Source organism: Antechinus flavipes, chromosome 1 (assembly GCF_016432865.1).
Source record: "Antechinus flavipes isolate AdamAnt ecotype Samford, QLD, Australia chromosome 1, AdamAnt_v2, whole genome shotgun sequence".
Taxonomy (NCBI): domain Eukaryota; kingdom Metazoa; phylum Chordata; class Mammalia; order Dasyuromorphia; family Dasyuridae; genus Antechinus; species Antechinus flavipes.
Genome location: NC_067398.1, coordinates 386,506,356 through 386,529,299, shown reverse-complemented (window position 1 = coordinate 386,529,299; position 22,944 = coordinate 386,506,356). Strand labels below are relative to the sequence as shown.

The 22,944-nt window shown below is 33.5% G+C and overlaps 2 long non-coding RNA genes across 2 annotated transcripts in view; one reads left to right on the top strand and one right to left on the bottom strand.

Moving 5' to 3' along the window:
- LOC127543600 (uncharacterized) overlaps positions 1-22,944 on the bottom strand; it is an 81,143-nt gene that overhangs the window by 24,511 nt on the left and 33,688 nt on the right. The window lies entirely within an intron of this gene.
- LOC127543601 (uncharacterized) lies at positions 4,482-18,869 on the top strand. Its single transcript, XR_007949263.1, has 2 exons — positions 4,482-4,796; positions 18,738-18,869. It is a non-coding gene; the product is annotated as an uncharacterized LOC127543601 (long non-coding RNA).

The window sequence follows — 22,944 nt, the reverse complement described above, 5'->3', positions numbered from 1 at the left end:
TCTGTAAAACTTAAATAATTCATCAAGTGGTTATTAAGTGCCTACTACATTCAAAGCACTTGAGTATTGACCCATAAAATAGAAAATTAAAACTATCTCTGGAGAAGCCTCTCATTTCACTGAAAGGGGAAATCTCTTTTAACCTATACAGGGAGGAATTAACCAGGAGGTCTTATACATTCATTTGCTCTGTGCAATTCAAATGGTGGCCAGCCTGAAAGGAGGAAAAAATGGAGAAAAAGTGAAGGAAGCAGAGCAGAAAAAGTCTGGAAGAAAGGCTGTTGAGAGTACAAAAGCTATAATTCTCCCATCTTGGAAGAAGGATATAATTTCCTATCTAATAGAAAGCTAGATTTCCCTCTTTGACTACCACTACTCAGGAGTCTGCTTTTAGATTCTATTATTTTCTTCTTGGAATTAAGATTAGATTAAAGTAACGGTCAGATTCAACAGAAGGAGAGAAGGAGAGATGTAGGTCCCCTCAAGATCCCAGTATATTCCATATAAAAACCAGTGTACTGTGGATGAAAGGAGAATTAGATTGAGCAAGGATTATTCAATAATTAACTATTTCTAGGTAGGATATAATTGTGGCTGAGTAATTCTCCAGGTAAACTTAGACATAAACTTAGCTTCCTCTCCTTCTTTCTCTTCCCATCCCCAATCAAGGAAGAATCAAAGAGAATGTTTGTACTCGCACCTTCAAATAATGTGGATATTGTAACTTGATAGGATATTTTGTGATAGGAGAATTGCACATGATATCCCTTAATATCCCATGAAGGAAATTCTTTTTTTCATTTTTACAATATTACTAGTACATTTGACATTTGCCCTCAATTATATATGAATAAGATATATTTATCAAGTAAAGTTTTCTTGGCAACTTCCTTTATCACTATGTTTTTTTTTCTTAAATTCAATTCTTGTCATTTGTCTTTCTTCTCTATGTGTTTATGCATGATTCCATGTTTAAAAGTAGCATAAAAATATACAAGCATGCCAGAAGTAGCAGCTAAAAGGTTCAATGACTAACAAATTTGTTCTAAAGTCTGCATTTCAAGAAAAACATTAAACAATGAAAGTATCTGAAGCATAAAGTTTGTCTTGCTGGAACTCACAGTATATCCCGTGAAGTATAGGGATTCAGCATTCAGATTGTATTTAGGCTGATCCATTCTTTTCTCATGAATAGTAAGAAAAGTTCCACATTACCCTAAAAGTACACTAACCACGGAACCCTGACTCTATATCTGTATGGTAAGTGGTCAAATGATTCCAAGATGGTTTATGAGCATAAATAATCAAAAACTAGAAGAAATAGGTTTTTTAATCTTTCTAGATTATAATTTTAAGTCAAATTAATGATGGAATTATTGACATGAAAGAGTTTTCAGTGATTGCTATTTTTATGTCTCTAACCCAGAGATTTATAACCTGATACCCATAAAAAATTTTAAATATATTTTGATAACTTTTTTTTAATATAATTGCTAACCTTTGTAATCTTTTTTATGTTTTTGAAAACATTCAAAGAAGCACTCCACAGACTTCACTGAACAATCAAAGGGGCTCATATCAAAAATGTTAAGAGTCTTCCAGTCCAAGCCAGTAACCCAATACTCTTCATGAGATCAAAGGGAGTTCCTTCTAATGCTATGGATAACTCATCCATACGCATACTATGTCACTTTTGCCCATGTTGCTCATAAATGTGCCTCAGAACATCTATCCAGAAAGCTGGAGGTCTTCCTCATGTGCTTTTTACATTGGATGGTTACCAGTGGAATATGTGACCTATTCAGTAGTTATATCTTATTTTGGGTGTATGCTTCTTCTTCCCCTAGTAATTCATTCTTCCAATTACAAGCTTACATTACTATTCCTGCATATTTCCTTGTTCATTCTCTTTATACTGGTCATAGTCTTCTTGATTCAACTTTGAAGATTTCTTTATTCAAATTCTTCAGAAGAATTTGACATCTTAAAGTAATATAATATTAATAAATGGATACTGATTTTAAAAAGATGGGCCTTGGTGGGTTTTTTGTTTGTTTGTTGTTGTTTATTTGTTTTAAGAACCTTGACTATAAACTGCACTGATTAGTTTGACAGACTATAGTCATAAACCATCTTGGAACAATTGACCACTTTTCATACAGATACAGAGTCAGGGTTCAGGTTTTAGTGTACTTTTAGAGTAATGTGGATCTTTCTTCACTATTCATGAGAAGAGAATGGAACAACCTAAATACAATCTGAATAAAGCTTCCATACACTTCATATGATGTACTGTGAACTCCAGCAAGACAAAATGTTTCATCAAATTAGGCATGCATTAACACAAGGATTGAATCTTAAAGGGAAACTAATTTCTTAGAAGGGCTAGGAAAAACCAGGTAATGAAAATTCTTCTTATTTGTCTCTCATTCTATCTGTGTTACCAAGAAAGTTTACCAAAATATTTCCATATAAGTAGAATTCAAAGGTGGTGATAGTTAAATACATCAGTCATTCAGGCTCATGAATTCCTAGATAAAGAATTTACACTTGAATTTTTTGTATAAAAGTTTTCTCATCTCTTTACTAAGCTGTTATAATGGCTTTCATGAAAGGCAGAACTAAATTTGTTATGCACTGTATTTAGTTCACTTCTTTTCATCAGTAATAGAATCAATGAACTGAAAAGGTATGACCTGATTAGGGTCTTTATATTATGATTTATAATATACATAACTTTAAAATTCTACAAAATGTTTGAGAAAGAATAATAATATAGCAGTCTATTTTAAAAATTCAATATCTGAACAATCAGCATATTTTCAAAAATGCTGTACTTCATATAATTCTGGAACTGTTATAAGAGCAAACTTTTTGAGAAAGCTATGGATTGTTTATGTGTTCTAGAAATTACCTGGAGGGGAAAAAATTGCTAATTTTTGGTGAACTTCCACTCTAACAAAGTTAACTTTTTAGGAAAGAAAAATAGCAAAAAGGTAAATATAACTTCAGAAAGGAAAAAAGCCAGGTGCTCTATGTGTCATTCACTAGCTCAAATGTCATTTTCTCTCTGCCACAGAATTTAGAATAGGAGGAATCTTGGGAATTATATAAATCAGTAATGTTCAATTCAAAGAGAAACTGGACACTGTTATACATAATAAGCCATAAGTCTTTGTAGTGGTGGGAGTGGAGGAAAAATAGTATATATGGGAATAGAATTCTAGAAAACTATATATTAGCCATTATCTATATTTTATTTTTTTTATTTGTTTTGTTCAATACTCTTTAATTACATTTTATTCTGATTCTGACTACAATGGGAAGTTGCAGTGTCTGACATCTCTCATGGAGATAATTTTGCAGATTAAGGAATCCAGATTTAGGAGTGAAGGAATAGTCCTAGGATCTCATGACTAATAAGTAGCAAAACCAGGAAAGAAGCCCAGATTTTCTAATGTCAAATCACATTCTTGTTCTATTGTCTGAATATCATGATTCTGACATTTACAAGCTATTTGACCATGGTCCAATCAAATTTTTTGAGTGTCAGCTTCCTGTAAAGTAGGAATAACAATCCTTTTATAACTTACCTTCTCACAATTTTGTGAAATTGTTTATAAAAATGTTAAAATACCATGCAGAGATGTGAGTTATTATTACCAGCAACATCATCTTCACTCTAGCTTGAAATGACCCTGGACTTCCCTGAACTCACAGCACAGTTTATATGTGCTATACAATTGGAAACTTATTACAAACTTTACTTACTTATAGTCTCAGGTAGCTATTGGCACAAATATATCTACCTAAAATGTGAATTCCTCATGGGCAGGGACCAATAATACAGCTAAGTCTGTCTCTAAGGTGTCTTAGAAATGCTTTGCATATATTAGGTGCTTAGGAAATAATTGTTAAATGAATGAAAAAGAAAGAAGTCAGAAAAAATAATGAATCAGAAAATTTCGGAGTTGGAAGAGATTTCAGAAACCTTGTCTAATAACCCATACTCAAATAAGAATTTGCTCTATCAAACACTAGGCAATTCATCAACCAGCTTTGTCTTGAAAATTTTCATTGATAAGAGAAAACAACATAGGAGAAACAACCCTGCTTTGGAATTCTCCTTCAGATGGATGAACTTGGACAAGATGGACCAATCATTTATTCCTTCTGAATGTTATCTGTAAAGTAGGATTCCAATAACACTTGTATTATTTACCTTGTAGAATTGTGACAATTGAGATAATTTATGTAAAATACTTTGCAAACCTTCAAGTAATACAAAAATCTCAGATAGTATTAGTTTATGAGGCAACCCACTGCATTTTTGGATAGCTTTGATCATTGGGATGCTTTCCCTTTAATAGAATCTAAATATGAGTCTTTATGACTTAATTCACTGTTCTTAACTTTGCCCAATGAAGTGAAGATGAACAAGAATAATTCCTGTTTTGTATGATAGCCCTCCAATTGTAGAAGTCAGCAACCCTAAGTCTTCTCTTCTACAGGTTAACCATCCCCATTTTCTATCTTCTAAATAAACTGCTACATGGTCTGCCACTGAATTTCATCATTATTCAGAGGAAGGGTGTTCTGGAAATACTAGCACTTTTGTTGTGAGGACTACTGAACCCTTTTCAGGACGCACATATATCTATACAGGTGTCTACCTAACACTAACCTATGGCTCCAAGATGCTCCAGTCTCTTCAGTAGCCACCACACCTCAGTAAAACCATCTTGGCAGATTAAGCTAACCCTGTTGAGTATAATCAACAAGCTGGAAATCCACTGGTGAGTTAGAGGGATGTACAATTTAAATATGTGAAGACTTCTCCAAGTAGAACAGGCAGATGAGAACAATTTGTTCCAATGGCCACGAAGGCAGAAGAAGCAGGTGCTATGGAAAGCTTAAAGTTTGGTCGGTCATCAAAGACACCAAGGTCATTCATTTCATCTTAGGCCAGTGCTGAAAGTTCTGGCTTTTGTTTCACCACTGGACTTTAAGGATTTGAAGAAAGAGTGAGACTGACAACTTTGTGCAACTCTGATTTATTTAAATCTAATTCTCACGTGAGTCAAGACATCTTTGGTACTTTTTGAAACAAAGGACAAGCAGCAACCTTTCTTAAAAGGAAGAACTAAATATAGTCATTCTGTCTATAAAACAGCCTAACACTTATTTTTGGGTACTTTGTATGACTTGAAGCCTAAGAGACAATTAGTTTTGGGTTTTTTTTTTTTGACCAACTGTATTTTAAAATCACTTGTCATTTTTCAAAGACACTTTATATATACTATCTCACTTGCTTGTCAGATACAGAGAGAGGTTAAGTGACTTTGTTCAATAGCCTATAGTTAGTGATAAAATCAAAAGTAGAATTCATTGATATAATCTAGTGATTGGCGTTAGAGAATAGAGAAAAGTAGGGAATAGGAGAAATCATAGATTGAGCTAAGAGGGAAAATTGAAGTCAGTCACTGAGTCCAACTTTGTCCTATTATAGTTGAGAAGACAGTGGCCTACACATGTAAAATAACGGCCCACGGTTGTTTAAGTCAGACAGCTAATTTTGCACCCAGTTTTCTGACAAATTGATTTGATCTCAGTTCTTAATCTCAATCCCAAACTCTTGCCAAAATCATGATGCTTCTAGGAATAAGAAATAACCTCCTATCTTCTTTAGTTCAAATTCTGGTCAAGGGTTATATATACATTGAACCTCAAAAGAGAGACTAATTTCAAGTTCTTTTGCAATTTTGTGATGCCTAAGTTATTTTAAATTTTAGGCTGGGGTTCACATATTAGTTCTTTCCCACGGTAAGGAGGGAGACACACATGACAAATCACAGTCATGGAATTTATAATAAATACAGATGTTTTACCTTCTTATGCACAAACTCATCTAATTCCATTAGGCAATTTATTATGCATACTTATAATAGTCATGAAATAATGTGACTACTCCAACTAAATTTGATCTCTTTTTTTAATCTGGATATTTTCAAAATAATGCAATCTTTTGTAGGGTTGTTTTTTATTATGCTAACAAATGCTCCAAACCTTAAAAAAAATAATGTGAATCCATATGGCCATTAGCCCATTCTTCACAAGGAAAATTAATAGCAAACATGCCTATGTACAAAGATTGTGCAATGTTTGAGAAATTGTTTCACATGGAGGCATAGTTTAAGTTTTCAGTGAAAGAAAGGAATTTATTTAAAATCCTGCCATAAAATCCTCTTTAAAATAATGTCAAAGACTATTGCTCTCATTTAAAATGAATTTTCTCTAACTAGAAAATGTCAGTATGTTCAAATACAGCAGTGTGTGAGGAAAAAGACACCCGTGGCCAATATATTGGCAGTCTTTTTTTTCTTTTGAAAACACAAGTAAAATAAGATTCTAAATGTAAGACCCATGAGAAAACCTATGTTGGTTCCCTGAAAAAATCAATAACTTTTTGGGGAGGATTAAGTCATATCATGAGCCTATATATGACTGGTTGTTATGATATAAAAGCATGTCAGGAGTAGCAGGATCTGGGCGAGGGAAGCAGAATCTATTAGGAAAGCCATTCATTTCTTTTCATTATTGGCATAACTTCCATAACAAAAGATGCAAAATTGTCAAATTAGTTTGTTTCCCTCACAAATTTGCTGAAAGTTGGTTCTTGCCCAAGAAGCCTGGTAATGTCCCACCTGTAGAGCATTAATACAGTGTACAGAGTGGCAGATTTATGACTTGTTCCAAAGACAAGCATGAAACGATATATTTTCCTTTTACTGAGAAGGCCTCTGCATGAGATGAACTAATACATTATTGTAGCCCAACATACTTGTTAGCTACTTTCCTTTCCTGAATTAAAAAATTGAATTATATACTCAGCCTAGTTACTGAACCTGTAAAGTTTATTAAAGTTTATCGACCATGTGTACACACTTCAGGATTTAGGTTCAATTGCTTCTCGCAAGCTGGAACATTGAATTAAGATGCAGTGCCTTGCTGTGGCTCTCATGGACTCCAACTGAGCTACAGGTAGCAAAAGTCTCCTTCAATTAGACGTAATCATCACTCACAGTCAATAATTGTGCTAAAGGCTGCTTTCAAATCTGTGAGGGATTCGCATTTAATGTACTGATTCAGCTTGTCTGAGCCAAATTCACTGTGTACTGAAACCAAAGCAATTTAGTTCTTGCCTACGGCCCTTTTGGCAGTTCATCTAGTACTGAGCACTGTAAGGACTGTGAGATACAATTTAATCTGAGACATCTGTGCACAGACAGGACCTTTTCCTTAACAGAGAAAGACTAAGTAATGGCTAAGCTGTAGTTTTATGTGAAGAACCAGGCCTTATCTCTCCCCTGAAAAATAAAGTATTTAAGATATAGTAAAAAGCCAAACCAAAAAAAAATTCCTTGGGTTTATGAAATGCACACTGAGGCTACTAACAGCTTTCCTGGCTCCAAACCACATAAAGTACTTGAGCCATGATCCTTGGATTAACCATTTAAAGATATTATACTTATCACCAGCTGCAGCTGACGGTGGAGATCTTTATTAAATATGAAAGGGAAATGTCCTGTGCTTTGTGATTTTGCAGAAATATCAAAATTTCTTTTATACAGGCTTCCTGCCTTGTGATTTGACTGGGAAAGTGCTGTAATGTGTATCTGCTATCTCTTTATAGATTCCAAAAAGGCCTTCCTTCTATGGGATATGAAAGACTTGAAATTCTTATACTTATCACATAATGCTCCCAGAGATGTCTTGAATCTGTCTGAGCAAAAGTAGAATTTATAAGACCATCTGCCAATTGTTAAAGTGACAGGCCTATTGGTGACTGAGTCACCTGACTAAATCTATAACTATTTAAAAGTGTCTCTATTGTCCCTTCTGGTGCTGACACAATAGAATTTTCTTTTTGTTGGGTAAAAAGATATGATGTACTTAAAATAAAACATTTACAAACAGCAACTCAATGTTCTGATCTGGAAGCAATGGCATTATTTTCTATAAAAGAATATGAGGATAGGTTTGCAAGGGAAGAGGGAAGATGTGGCATTTATTCCTAAAATTGAGAATATGGATAACCCAAAAAATAGTAGTTCTACTCTGATACTAATCATAAATAATATAGTCTAAATAGCAATTGTATAGGTAATATTTATACAGTGACTTATAGTGCTCTTAGGAATGCCCAATCATAGAAGAACACATCACTGTTTTAGACATTCACTGCCAATTAAGATGTGGACTTTGGCAAGAATAATCTTAATGGCTGCCAGAAATAGATCCAGGGAGAGAGAAAGAAAAAAAAAAATCCTAGAACAGATTATTAGGCTTACCCAAAGTTGGAGCTACATAATGCACTGAAGGAAAGATTTGGTGATTGTCTACTTAATAGGAACAATATAGATGGTTAAACTGGATGATTAAGATCCCAAAAGGAATTTGTTTAAGTTCAAATTATTCCAGGTTGGGGCAATTATTAATTAAATTGCTCAAGCTTGACAGTTCAACCTAACCAATTTAGGCTTTGAAAATCTACTTTAGGAACTGAATCATCTATTTTTGTTGTCTATATTCATCAAGGTTATCAGGTAATTGGCAAATCTCCACTTTATTGTATACTACAAAGACTGTTGACATCTGTATTAGGTTTTAAATTTGGCCTATTTAGAAAGTAACAGGATTTACAGAAATAATTGTATTATCCAAATAATACCCCTAACTGTATATTGCAGCTACAACAAAAAGTCTTGGAATGTGCTCAAGAAATAGAGTTGGGAAAGAGATTCCTCAACTTTTTGATTCTCCCAAGTAGGAAAGGGGCATCTTGGGGAGTAGTTTTTGTTTTTATTAACAAGCTGTTAATAAAATAACGGTTAACTATAAATCAATGAAGAAGCAATGGTATAACAGAAAAAGTACTGGGTTTAAAAATAGAAATTTGCAATTAAGTTCAGGCTTTCTCATCTACGAGCTGTCTGATTTAGACAAGTTTTTCATTTTCCTCATATGTAAAATGGGGCTCGCTACTTAGAATACACAGGGCCTCTGGGCAGATCAAATGTGAAAAATGTATATAATGTCTTCATCTTCTTCACCTAAGTGTGCAAGTCATTCTTAAAGCATGCATTTCATGGTAGCTTATAAAAACTTTCTAGCAAAACTAAATAGGGGTGTGAGAATATGGGTTATCCATATTCTCAATTTTAGGAATAAATGCCCATCTTCCCTCTTAATTGGACAAAGTAAAACAAGTGATCAAACCACAATTTTTTTTAAATCATCAGAGAATCTAGAGAATGATCCTTTATATTTTGGGCAGATTTCCTGTGAAAAAATTATGGAAGAACAAGAATAATTGTTGCATAGGATGTGAAAATATGTGTAATTGTAATTTGTAATTTGAACCTGTGTATGAGCAAATGTTCTCACTGATGTTACTGCAGATACGTTGAAATATGTCTTTTAATTCCATTCATATCCTAGTATTCCTCCTTCAGATAAACAAGTTTATCAGTGCTGTTCTTTAAATGTGGCACTAAGTATGGGGAATAATACATGGGATTTCATTGCATCATATCAGAGTACATCAGAATTGTCATCTTCCCACGTCTGGAGATTACACTTCTTCTAATGCAGCCTTAAGTTTCATTGTTGTTGTTATTATAGTATTGTTGCTATTATTTACTGATAAACCATTGACTTGAAGTCCACTAAAGCTCTCATTTTTTTTTTAACACAAATCATTGACCAGCTTCATTTCTCCTACCTTATACTTGGTGATATTTTTTGCAAGGCATGAGGGTAAAGTAACTTTCTCAGGGACCCACAGCTAGTGAGTATTAAGTGTCTGAAACCAGATTTGAACTCAGGTCCTCCTTACTCCAGGGCTGGTGCTTTATCCACTGCTTTATCTAGTTGCCCTCCATCCCCTTATATTTGGGAAGCTAATTTTTGGTACTCAAATATAAGACTTCATATGTATTCCTATTTTATTTTTATTAGTCATTTTTATTTTATTTTATTAGTCATTTCATTTCTCCAACCTAATGAGATCTTTTAATATTCTGATTCTCATCCAAGGCTTTAATAATCTCAATTTGCCTAACTAGAACATTGAATTTAATAAGAACAGAATTCACAGTTTTTTCCAAGACAATGATAATAATGATAATTATTATATCTATCTATATATCACATAAATAGAATGGAGGACAGATTCCTAAAGAGCTCCTTAGAGATCTCCCTTTCAAGAGTACTATGTATATATTTGTTCAAGTTGACGTCATTAATTTCATTAATTGCTAATATTAAAGTTCATTTATTCTACTAATCAAATTAACCTTATAGTATTGTTACCTATACTATTTCACTGATGAAATTAACAAGAAAGATTCCATTCTATCTCCCTTTTCCTTACCTTCACAAAACCTGTCCTCCATGACTAGAATGCTCTCCCTCCTTATGCCTTTTAGAAGACTATTTTTCTCTTTTCAAGATTCAGAGAGATTAATCTAATCAAGCTTTTCTTGATTCATTGCTTACTCTCTCCCAAATTCTTATTGCTCTCCTCCTCCCACTATCACATTAATTTTTTTGTAGATGTTGTATATACACCAAATAGAATGCAAGTTCATTTTGGACACAGACTCTTTTTTTTAATATATATATTTGTCTTTTCATCCTAGCACCTAAAAGAATGCTATGTATATGTTTGTTCTTGTTCAGTAGATTCAGTCATATAAATGTGACTCTTCATGATCACATTTTGGGTTTTCTTGGCAAAGATACCATAATTTTTTTAAAATTTCTTTCTCCAATTCATTTTGCAGATATAAAAAAATTGAGGCAAAGAAGGTTAAATAATTTGGTCAGGGTCTCACAGCTAGGGAGTATCTGAGACCAGATTTGATCTCATGAAGATCAGTTCCTGATTCCAGGCTTGGCACCCTGTGTACTATGGTGCCGCCTAGCTGCCCCAAATGCTCAATAAATGTTTACTGAATTTAATCTGGGTTTACTTTGTCCATAGCATGGTCCTGACCTATCAACTTACTAAGCCTGTCAAATAAAATGGAAGTGTTTATTTGGGAAGACTTGTTGTCTGCCCATTCTAAATCCTCAAAAATTATACATTTAAAAATGCATTCAAAAACCACCTCCCAACACATGTGTCCAAAGGATATAGAGAGCAAGGGGGAATGTTAACAAGAATTTCATGGTATTAACAAGTGCATACAAGGATTATCAAAACCATTAAAAAATAAGATGAATTATAAATTTGAGGTTTCACTTCTTACCTTAAACAGAATAGCATTACAAAAAGAAAATTATATTAAAAAGATTATTTAATGAAAGGCTCACTAAGATTATTTTGATTGAGCTATGAATTGATCTCCCCATTCAAGAAAAAAATTGAAATTACATAAAAACCATGATTAAAATTTTCATACTCTGATCCAATGCTAAGTATTTCTTTTCAGTTCTATGGCTCAATGGGTAAAGGTAATGGTCTGGAATTTTTAAAAAGGTCCAAGTTCAAATCTAACCATAGACATATAATAGGTATATGACTCTGAGCAAGTCACTAAACCTGTTTACTTCAGTTTCTTCAACTGGCAACCACAATGATAGTAATGTGTCCCAGGGTTGTTGTGAGGATAAAATGAGAATATTTTTTTCAGTGCTTTAACACAATGCCTGACACATAATAGATATTATGTAAAAATATTATTATTATAAACCTGAGAGGTTAATGACACACAAAAAATAACATACATAAATTGAAATATTTATGGCATCACTTTTTGTAATGTCAAAGAAATAGAAACAAAGTAAATGCCCATCAAGTAAAGAACAACTAATCAAATATGATACATGGATATAATGGAAATGACTTAAGAGATAAATCCAGGAATACATGGGAGAATTGTTGTTATAAGCTAACATGAAGCAAAGAAAGTACAACCCCCCCAAAAAAAAAAATTATACACAATGACCATGGCAAGGAAAATGGAAATTTCAGTAGAACAACAGAAGAATTGAAATTAAATGCTACATAATCAACATAATTGCAATTACCAAATTTGGTCACAAAGAAGAGAAATAAGAATGTACCCATTCAGCTTCTTTGCTGACAGTGAAATCTATGGAGATCTATGGTAAAACGTTTGTATAATATCAAAATTTTAAAATATGTTGTTTAGCTGAAATGTTTTTCCCTTATTTTATTCTTTTATTGTTTAAGATCCTTGGTAGGGGGCAGGGGTCTACACTGGGAAATATTGGTAATTTTAAAAGAGAAGATATAAATAAAATTATGCTCTAAAAATGAATGCAATATTTTATCCAAAAATAAAATATATCTATTTCTTCTATTAAAAACATATTTTACTTTATTGTTTTTTTGCGAAGAACAAGGTATGTGATATACATATGCAAGTTTTCAAGGGGAAGAAAAAGGAAATATTATACAGTCTGCCTCACAGTTGAGCTTAGGACATTGGGAGCCTTGTTTCTTCACAGACTCTTGGTAGGAGTCTGGGTCTAAGTCTACCAAAAAGGATGTAGATACATAAAAACAAATTTTATCTAATTTATTTTGTTTAGAACAAAATGAGGGAATAATGCTCTCACGTAAGGGTTAAATTACAAAACAGATCCACAACTAAATTTTGGCAAAGAAATCCCTTCTAGCTCATCACTATCAGAAGCATCTGTGGCATAAAACACATATAAATAAAATATTTAAATTACCTTTAAACTAATGTATAGGAAGCTAGGTGATGTCACAGATAAAGTTTTGGGCCTGGAGTCTGAAAGATTCAAATTCCTAAGTTCAAGACTTCAAATATTAACTAATGATATAACCCTGAGAAAATCACTAAACCCTGTTTGCCTCAGTTTCCTTATTTGTAAAATGAGTTGGAAAAAATGGCAAACCTCTACAGTATCTGTGCCAAGAAAATACCACATAGGTTCATGAAGAGTCAGACACTACTGAGAAAATGATAAAAACGAACAACAAATGCTATTGTAGTATGTGCGTGCGCACACACACACACACACACACACACACACACACACACAAATCCTGTATTATACTAAAAAAGTGGATTTTTAAAAATTCTGCCCAAATTAATAATTTGTTAAGATTAAGATTTGTATTTATCAAATTCTAATACACACTTTTTTTTTTTTTGAGTGAACAAATGAAGGATCAGTAGGGAAAAGCAGGCAAAATCCGATATGCTTGACATTTTCTTATAACTTTCCCTCTTGGAATCTCTATAATTTGCTTGCTACCTCCTCAATGAAGCCCTTCTTAGTCCCCCTGGTAGTTAATGTCTCCTCCTACCCCCTGCAATTATTTTATTGTTTTTAATTGGCAAAGGTTGAGACTGAATCTATAGTTTCATGAGCACAAGGAACTAACAAATGAAGAAATTATTTCTGCCATGGTAGATCAGCACCAGAGTTGCCTAGAGAGATCCATGGCCTTGCCAAGAAGTCACATAGATAATATGTATTAGAAAATGGATTTGAACTCAAATCTACCATCCCTATATTAGCTTCATCTTGGCCAGTTAAAGTAATAATTCTCACTGACCTCTTAAATTTTCTATTCTCCTTATGAATGAAATTGCTGTATGAATTTCTGACACGAGATCCTAGATACTGTATTCAAGCATTATTTCTTTTGTAAAGCAAACCTTCAATGACATCTATTTTTGTGATAATTTTTGTATTTCTTTTATATGACGAATTTTTGCTGTTGTACAGATGTGTCTAACTCTTTGTGGTTTCCTTTGGCATTTTCTTGGTAAAGATACTGAAGTAGTTTGTCATTTCCCGCTCTAACTCATTTTACAGATGAAAAAACTGAGGCAAAGTGACTTTCCTATGCTCACACAGCTAGTAAAAATCAGAGCCCAGATTTGAGTTCAGGAAGAGAATCAAGACTTTACTATACCACTGGGCTATTACAAGTAATTTAGCACTCCCTTTAATTATGCTTCCCTTTTTATCTGCCTGGAAGGACAATTCATATTAAGTCTATGATAGGCCATCCTTTATTTTTTTAATGGCAGAGCCTCTATTTAATTTATATGTGTGTCTTTCTTAGCACCTACCAGTATTTTATACATAGGTATTCATTAACACTATTATCATTAAGACAAGATTTCAAAGATATTCATGAATATCTTTGAAATCTTGTCTTAATGATATTAGTGTTTAGTCATTTTTCAGTTGTGTCTGATTTATTGTGATCCCATTTGATGTTTGCTTGGCAAAAATGATAGAATGGCTTTCTATTTCTTTTTCCAGCTCATTTTCCAGATGAGGAAACTGAGGTAAATAGGATTGATTGTCTTATAGCTAGTGAGGCCAGATTTAAACTCACAGAGATGAATCTTCTTGATTCTAGTCCCTGCATTTAGCTGTTTGACTTTATGGTACATTTGAAAGAGCACTGAACTCTAAATCAGAAGACTTGGGTCTGCCACTTTCCAATTCTATACTCTTAGACAAAAATAGCACACATTGATATAGAAGTGCTTCAAGTTTTGCAAAGTGCTTTACAAATGTTAGAGCAGCTGTGTGATGCAGTCAATACCAGAACTGGTGTCATGAAGAATCATCTCTGTAAGTTCAAATCTTGTCTTAGACACTTCGTAGCTGTGTGACCCTGGAAGCCCCTAAACCCTATTTGGTTCAGTTTTCTCATCTGAAAAAGGAAATGGTAAACCTCTCTAGCACATCTCATAAAGACTCTAAGTGGGATTACAGTGCTGGACATGATTAAAAACAACTGAACAGCAAATTACAAATATTATGTCATATTACATAATTGACATGTAATTATCCTGAGAAATTATCCTTGAAAAATTCTACACAAGTCAACTGTGGAAGATAGAGTGGAAGTAACTTTCCCAGAATCACATTGTTAGTGTCTAAAGCTCGACTTGAGTTCAAGTCTTCCTAACTCTGGGCAGCTGGGTGGTACAGTAGATAGAGTACTGGGTCTGGAGTCAGGAAAATCTGAGTGCTTTAGACACTTACTAGCAATGTGATTCTGGGAGAGTCATTTGACTTCTAGTGGCCTCAGTTCCTCAACTCTAAAATGGGGACACTCTGAGGAAGAAATGGCAAATCTTCCTCCAATATCTTTGCCAACAAAACCTTAAGGACAAAGTCTAAGAGTTAGATATGGCTGAACAATATTTACTACTTCCTAACACCAGTTTCTATACTTTATTCAATAGCCTTGGACTAGATGAACTCAAAAGCCCCTTCCAAATCCAAGTTTATGCTCCTATATTGACCTCATCTTAACTGCACATTTCATTTGGTTCCACTTCCATCCCTGTTCCACTTACCCTCCAAATCATTTCCTCTTGCACTGAGTTATTATGAGGAGAATTGGGAGTCATACTAGGTAACTGGAAAAATTAAAATTCCAAGAAAATGTGATTTACTCCCAGCAAATTACTACTATATCACTTAAGAGTTTTCTGGCCTACTAATTTTTATTGCAGGGCTCATTTTGGTCTTTAGCTTTCATTTTAAGAGCTGGTGACAGTTGGTTGTGAGGTACTGCATGGAAAAAGATAACTTGAACTGCATTATCAACTTCATTTCTCTTAATATGGATTTTATTAATCTAGCAATAATGTATGACCTTTAGATAATTTACTGGGCTGTTAATGACAAGCTGGAGAAGTTTGAGTCCCTGATGTAAAGCTACTGGCCCTTAGAACTTCATCCAATCAAAAATCTTAAAGGAACCATTCATTAAACTCTATTCTCAAGACATGTACTGGAAGGTTATGGTCTTTTCACAAGTTTCTTTCTGAGAAATAATAAGTAGCATAAAGACATGAAAGAAACAACAGACAATATTTAAAGAGTTGACTGTTTTGAGTGAGCACAGAGTGCTTAGTAGGGCAGTAGGCAAATTTTCTTCTTTGGAATTCAAGAAAATGATTAAAATGTATAGACAAAATAAAAAAAAAAGAAATTGATTTGAAAAAGTGAGCATTTTTCAAATAAAACTCCATAAAATAGATTAGTATATTTATTGTCTGGAATTGCTTTCAAAATTTTCAAAATTGAAATTAATCTGCCTTTTAGAATGAGCTACACTTGAATCAGCAATTAGTTAGCATAGGGTAGAGCATTGGGCTTGAAGTCAGGAGGATTCATCTTCCTGAATTCAAATCTAGTCTCAGACACTAGCTGTGTAACTCTGGACAAGTCACTTAATCCTATTTGCCTCAGTTTCCTCAACTATAAAATGTGTTAGAGAAGGAAATGGCAAACTGCTCCAGTATCTTTGCCAAGAAAACCCAGATGAGGTCACAGGGGGTCAGACATGACTAAAAAATGAATGAACAAATAGACTGAGTCACTGCAAGAACTTGAGGGCAAATTTCAGAGAGCCTTTCATAGATTTTATGTTGACAAAGGGGTTAAAAAGACCTTGATAATGAGCTTGGGAGGTGGAGAACAGGCTTTGACTTCCTAAAATGTTTATGGAATACAAAATTTGTTACCATCCCTTCCCACTGTTGTAAGGAAAGTACATTGAGAAAAAATTAGCCATCAGTGGCCCAAGGCTGTACAGAAGAACTAAAAATATGTCACAGTAATTTTTTTTGAGGGGGAGGAGGAATCAATTTCTGTTTTCTTTGGTATTAGGAAATTTTAGTTGGGAACTCTCTACCAATATAGATTAACAACTGTTCTGCAATTTATGATCTTACAAAGTTAGTGGGAGCATTGAAAGCTTGTGACTTCTCCGGGGTCACATAGATAAGATATCTCACAGGTGTCCCAAACCCAGGTCTTCCTGACTGTTGAATTCGGCTCTATTCCACTCTGTATCTTAGTCATATCATATGTAATTTTTTTTTATCCTTTTACTAGCTGACAGCATATCTTCTATTAGGCTTTGGGCCTCTGGGCATAGCTGATTTATAAAGATAACTCACAATAACCTCAGGAAAAGATTAATAGAATTATTCACACTTTTATAATAAAGCACAGACACTTGAATATAGCTCACTCAACAAAGTAGTCATTGTATTGGTCTATACAATACTTTAAACAAGCAAGCCAGTTATTGCTATCTTGTCATCTAAACTCAGTTTCTGGGTTGTTGTTGTTTGTTTATTTTAATGCCTTCAGTTAAACCTGATTTCAGATATAGAAAACAAAATTAAAATTCATTTCTGCTGAAACTTAGATGATTCAGCAATTATTTAATTTCCTGGTGGAGAAATACCAGTTTTGAAATTCTCTTGACCCTTGCATCAGATATTCCAGGAAACTTGGGTACATAGAGAAGTACCTGGATACAGTGTCCCTGAGAAACACTTTTGCCCTTCTGGGCATCATTGGCAAGGCTACCTCTGCCTCATAAATGTTTTACCATTATTACATCTGTTCCATAGCCCAATTTGCCATACTTGGGAAAGTTTGGGTGATTTTATGAGATATATCTGATTCATCCCCATTGAAGAGAGAAAGGGAAAAAAAGACAAAGATAAATCAAAATAAAGAACTTTTCTTGCTAGAGATAAGACCATCTATTTTAACTTATAATTTAAAATATCTAAAATGCTTTAATTTAATTCCCCGAGACTTTCCCTTTTCCAAAATGTCTAGGCCAGGATTGTACAAATATCCCTGCAAACTGCAGTTACTAATCCTCTTGCCTCTTGACTTCTTTTTCCCTTTTCATTTTAACAACTTCTTCCTCCTGGGCCTACCCCTATGTCATTTCTTCTATTTTGCTTCTCTTCTACACTATGAAGATGTTACTCTTCTCTTTTTTAATCTTTCAGATGCATTTAATAATTTTATAACTAAAATTTTTGTTGTTTAATTGTGTGTCCATATCCTTAACAGTGTGTGGCACATAGTAAGAACTTAAGAAATGCTTATTTCCCTATTTAATTCCATCCTCTTCTTGATTGTAAGGTGCCTGAAGACAGTTACTGTGTCATTTCTTATGACAGAGTTCACATTGTCCACAATAGTGTCTTGCACGTAGTGGTACTTGCATCAATTTATATGTCAAATGTGTCAATATGTCAAATGATATCTACATACACAAACTTGTCTGATGGCATTCAGTTTTTCAGAAATGTTTAAATTGAATAAAGAGACATTTATGGGTCTATGTGATGACAAATAACCAGTTTTATTAAATTTTTCACTGGGTTGTTTTGGGATCATGTAGATAAAGCCAGAAGATATTGGACCCATGATAAAAGCCAAGCTCTATTTTAGTTTAATTTTCATTCGTTTTGCATCAACCTCCTGTTTTTATGATTAATTTCTTCATTAACAGTTCATTTTTCATGTGGGAGCCCTCCTGTGGCCAAAATAATACCTGTAACATTCCATGAATATGAACCAAATATCTGAGGCCTGCTACCCTGAATATCTATTTTTAGAAGTGGTGGGTTTAAATAATACCTTTATTTAAATTCTTCGGGACACTTCCCTGTCAGTATCATGACAAGGATAACATTTTACTACAGTTCCTTATCAGCTTTAAAATTACCCTGCTAATAGAAATATTTTAAATAAATGTGCAGTAGAAGCAATGAATCACATTCCATATTGCTTCTTATTTCAATGATATGTGGCATAGACATAGAACTCCTCATGAAATAAGGGCACATCTGATTTGACATTTTTTCTCCCCACAGGTACAAGGGATGCTGTTTATTGAGTGAAGCCAAGATCTAAAACATGGCATTGTTGTTCAACTCCTAGGATTCATTTGGTGCAAGGAACTGAGTACTAAACTTTGCGTCAGGAAAATAAAGGTTCATACATTACCTCAGATTCTTATTATCTAAGTGATCATGTACAATCCCTTAATTTCTGTCTCAGTTTTCACATATTTAAAATGGGGATAATAAAAGTTATATTGCCTACTTCACAGAGTCGTAAGACTCAATAAAGAATATATATTGTCTGCACTTTGCAAACTTAAAGGACTGTCAGTATAATAATTTTTAAAATGATTTTAAAACTATTATGTGATCTTACATAAAGTAGAAATTACTTGAAACTGTTGTTTTCTCTTTAGAGGAGATAAATGATCATCGATATTAGTCTTCTATCTGAATATTTTTCAAAGTTATCAGTTATTGTTTGTGTTACAGCTATCAAAGACATCTAAATTTTTTTACAAGCTGTGCAATCTGTGCACATACACATATCATATTGGTCTAAGTATGGAAATGTATTTTGTAATTAACCCAAATAATTATTGTAAATAGTAGTATCCATAGTAAAAATGTTAATTTATTTTTAAAAAAATTAAAAGAAAATGAAACTCTGTATGAAGGTTGTCTTAATGAGGTCCTTTATTTCAAATTATAGCTACTTAACTTAGTGAGGTGTGAGAGGATTGACAGTATAGATATCCAACAACTCACCTACTGATTCTAAACCCTATGGATTTCCTCAGAATTTAAAGAATTGACTGAGTAGTAATAGTATACCTTAGAATTAGCATTGGAGGAGACCTTAGAGGTCATGTAACTCAAACCTCTCATTATACAGATGAGAAAAGGAGGTCAGATAGGTTTGGTCATTGCTGAAAGTCACAAGTAAGTGACTGGAGCTGAGACTGAGAAAGCCAGTGAATAAATAAAGATAAAAGAAATAAGACCCTAGGAGAATTTTTAAAAATCTTAGGTACAGAATAAGAAGTAATTAGAAGGCTGAAAATCTCTCTTTGTCTGTCTCTCTCTCTCTCTCTCTCTCTCTCTCTCTCTCTCTCTCTCTCTCTCTCTCTCTCTCACACACACACACACACAAATTGCTTCTAGAAAAATGATTTAATTAATACAACACATATGAATATTTTATTTAAACTCTCTAATTACTACAAAGCATTAGGAAAATACTGTCCAAATGAATAATTTGTTAAGAATGGTAGCACGTATTCATATTTATGAAGTATTAAAATATCTTTTTCATAACTGGAATAGGTAAATAGAGGGTCAAGGGATATTGAGGGAAGAAAGAAAAGAAAGCAAAGAAACATAGTTCAGGGCCATAGTTGAGAAGTGGTGAAATAATCAGACTAAGAGGTCAGAAATAGTAGTTTGAAAATATTAAGCCTATCATGCTGAGGTCCAGCTGTATCATTAGCGGTGCCATTATTGCACATTTAATTTCCATGATACCACCTATCAGTAACAATACCATTACTAGGCTTAGAGAGTTGGGAACATCTGACCTTTAGGTTAACTATAATTGGAGCATCCTTTAATTAGGGAAAGAATCAGCTGATTATAATGTGCAGTAAGATCATTATCATTTAGGTCAGCTCTCACTAATTGATGTTTGTGTAGCAAAGGTTTGGGGATTACAATTCACAAAGTTAAGTGAACCTTTGTCCCACTACAAAACAAATGAGGCCAAGGTGAGCCTGATTGTTCTGGGGCAACTGAATTGCACCGAGGGGCATTGCTCAATGTATACACTGTCATTGCTTGGTGATGGCAAAATTATTTCTATGCTGATGGCTGAGATTTGTTCAATTCACCTGATACTTCCCATCAAGAAATGCCAGACATAAAGAAAAAAATAAATTGATCTGAAGTTCTGTAAAATCCTAACCAGCTTAAACATAGTTTTTCCAGAAATTATTCAGAGATCATAAGTAACTAAGATGTATTTTAAAGTATTTTTTTTTGTAAAAGAACAATAGCTGCTTCACACTTATTTCACATTGTGATTTTATTGGAGAAGACTACTCACTGTACTTGCGATGTTTGGTTCAAATTTAAAGGCTTTTTACTTACCATCATTTCATATCTAACTGAATGCTTCTCTGCTATTGGATTCAATATGGAAATGTGTTGAGTTTTTCCTAGTATGGTGAGGAAAATAGTGATTGACACAAGGATCGAGTAATTCTATTACATCGGGGAGGTCCAAGGGAAAAAAAGCAATTATTGAATGGGAAGTGCCCAAATTAGCATGGGATATGGAAACCTTCATCTTTAAATTGTTAATTTGAACCTCGTCCAAGTGTATCTACCAGTGTCTTGGCTGTATGTTAGCAGCTGTCAGAGAAGCTAGAATTCTCACTTCAGGTCTCATTGAAGGTCTTCAAATCACTTTGGTGATTTCTACACTGAAACTATCTATGTATCTACACAGAACCATTTTATTTGCCAAATCCTGAAGATGTATGCTTCTAGAGTAGGAGGTTGAAATGCTTTGTTAAAAAATAAAACAAAACAAAACCCTGATAAACAGAAATGTGAAGCTATAAGAAGAAGGATTTAGCTCTTGTGAAAATCAAACTCACTCCCTATGAAAATCCATTTCTTCAACACTATTATTTTTTCATCAGTAATGTTAAAAAGGTTGCTATCTGGCTGCAAATTATTGAATATCACAATCTCTAAGAATGATAGTATGGGACAGCTAGATGGTGCAGAGATCATTGGCCTTGGAGTCAAGAGGAACCGAGTTCAAATCCAGCCTCAGGTACTTACTAGCTGTGTAACTCTGATCAAGTGTCTTAATCCTAATTGCTTTTAAAAGGATAGTAACTCAGAACAAAATAAAGAAACTGGGGCAAATTCAATTAGGTTATAATACCCAACCATGATGAATCTGGTGTACAAGAAGTGGCATAAATGATAGAACTAAGTGCACATATGACTAGAAGAGGTCATGAAAGAGTAGCAGTTAAACATAGTGGAAGTAAGGAATGGCAAAGTTACTGCTATTTATGAAATCTTAAAAGATAACAGAAAGATTAAGTATGTATTATTGATACAGAAGTATATGAATCAAATTACACAAGATTCCAATGGCATGGAATATTTATGAAACATAACAATGCATGGCCCTTATCCTCAAAAGAGTTTATAATCTAAGAGGGGAAAGAGTAAGACAAATACATAGATAAATACATTACATTAAGTGCATAAGAGAGACATAAATGGAAAAGTATGAGAAATTTGAAAGGGAAAAGATTACTTTTGTTGGAGGACATCAAAAAAGGCTTCATAGAGAAGGTAGTCCCTGATCTAAGTCCTTAAAGGAAGGATAGGATTTCAGTAGATGGTGCCTTGGAAGAAAAACAATACAGATAAAATACCTAAATAATAGGGCAATAATCATTATCAGTGCTTTTAGGAATTGTAACACAATTTTTAAAAAATTGTTTGAGCTACTTAAAAGGAAATACTTATTCATTATGTGAATAAGATATCAGTGAAATTTCATCATTAAGTGATAATATCAAAATAGATAATGGTTTTATAATATCAAAAGAAATAGTTCATAACTATCTCTGTCTATCTAGACACATATACATATATATATACATATATTTAGAGAGAGATAGCTATATGTGTGTATACATATATAGATATGGATAAATGTGTGTATGATTTTTGGCTAACCTCTTGAAATAAAATACTAAAATTAAAAAAAAAAGCATACTCATACTAGTGATAGCTTACCCTTTAAGAATGTTTTAAAATTTTCAAGGTTCTTTCATAGGTTATCCTATTTGAGAGTCAAAACAGGCTTTGAGCCAGGAGAGAGCACTTCTAGCTAGGTTCATAAGTGACCCCAGATCTAGGCATTGAGGAAAGGGAAGTATTTCAGTACATGGAGATAAGGGAAGAAGCCAATATTAATTATTAATAATATCTCATATTTGTGCACTATTGAAAGATTTTGAAAGTACTTTATATTCATTTTCTTATTTGAATTTCATATTCAGAAGGAATAATAATAATAATAACTAGCATTTATGTAAAACTTTAAAGTTTGCAAAGAGCTTTTCAAATATTATTTCATTTTATCTTTGGAACAACTCAGGAATGTGGTGCTAATATCCCCATTTGACAGATGAGAATCCAGCCTCAG